Below are 1591 nucleotides of genomic sequence, written 5' to 3' on the forward strand. Positions count from 1 at the left end.
TGTGAAAGCCAGAGTGAGAACATGAAAGAGAAGTGACCGCTACACACTAGGGGTGGTCCCCTCACCAATGCCTGCATGGACTGGGTTGGTGACGTGTCCACTCTTTTGAAAAGTTTGTTTCTGGGCCCAGATGAGAACATCGATGCTAAAATGTGGTTTTCTTTGAGAAAGTTTTCTGGAGCTAATCTGTAAACTAACTTTAACATTGACTTGAAGTCAATAACTGAAAACAGGCTCACAAGTTCCCTACACATGAGCAACAGGCAGCTAAATGAATGACATATCTCATCATCTCCATGCTTTCCTCTCTCCCGCCGCCTCTGCTGTGGAGTTGGCAACTTGCTATGCTAACGAGGCTGGCCTGTAACTTGTGTACCCAGCAGTCATCCTGCCTCAGCCTCCCAAGAGCTGGGACTATGGGACTGGGCCACCACATTTGGCATTTCTTGCTTTTTCTTTTTTAGTGGAACAGAGTCCCTGATAGCACAGGTCATTGTCGGCTCTCCCCTCCAGTGTACAGCATCTTCCTAGTACACAGTTGGGATGTGCATATTGATGCATTGCCTAAAGGCAGGCATCTATTCTGAGATGTTCCATAAGGAAACATGACAGTTCAGTGGTGATGTGAATATCAACGGTGTACTGCAAACCCTATAAACAGGGAAGCTGCTCTCAGCTAAACCCTGTGCAGCATATCTCTGTACTTAGTTCTGCAGAGAGTGTGTCATAGAGCCAAATATTTGTTTATAAACATGCCTAACCTAGAAAAGGTAAAGGAAAGGGTTTCAAAATGATACACCTTAAAAATGGTATACCTTGTAAGTAGGGTACTATTATTTATGGCTTTTAATAAATCAGAAATTACTTAGGAGAGAGAATGCCTAAGTTCAGGATATAATTATACAGTGCTGTAGATTTTATCAGTATGTTGATTACTATAGTATATTGGTTATACTGTATTGTAGATACTGAATCTTGGTTACCATAAATTTATGAAGCATTATTTTTATTTTTTCTTGCTTAACTTTAAATCAGTGTAATGTATTACTTTAACTCCCTTTGACTCACAGTATTTCCCAATCTTTAAGCAATTGTATAGTTGTATATTTTCCCTTATATATTCTTTTTAAGTTTATTTTTAGTTATCATAATAACCAGTTCCGTTATGGCATTTTCATACGTAGTTGTGGTTGGTTCTCCCTACCTCCTTCTTCAGCACACACCTCCCAGCTCCTACTCCACTCACCCTTCAACTCTGCCTATTCCCCCTTTCTCTCATGTCAGACACGGTCTATTACCCTCTCCACCTGCGCTCTTAATGCCTCTTTGTTCCCGTTCCTACTCTCCTGGTCTTTACCTACACTTATCTTCCACACAATCCACACAGATTGATAGAATATAATATATGTATCTCATTAGAAGCATATGAGGAAACATATGTTGTCTGTCTTTCTGAGCTTGGGTTTCCTTACTCATGTAACACTACCGGCTTCATTCATCTTCCTGCAAGTTTTATTTTCTTTATATCTGAATACAATTACACTATAAATATGCACTATATTTTTATGATCCATTACTTTTTTTTCTTTTT

At 39.4% G+C, this 1591-nt stretch overlaps 1 protein-coding gene across 1 annotated transcript in view; it reads left to right on the forward strand.

Moving 5' to 3' along the window:
- The window catches only part of Myh15 (myosin heavy chain 15), a 138063-nt gene that overhangs the window by 127626 nt on the left and 8846 nt on the right, over positions 1-1591 (forward strand). The gene's annotated exons all lie outside the window — the stretch shown is intronic.

This window comes from Microtus ochrogaster, chromosome 2 (assembly GCF_000317375.1).
Source record: "Microtus ochrogaster isolate Prairie Vole_2 chromosome 2, MicOch1.0, whole genome shotgun sequence".
In the NCBI taxonomy this organism is placed as follows: domain Eukaryota; kingdom Metazoa; phylum Chordata; class Mammalia; order Rodentia; family Cricetidae; genus Microtus; species Microtus ochrogaster.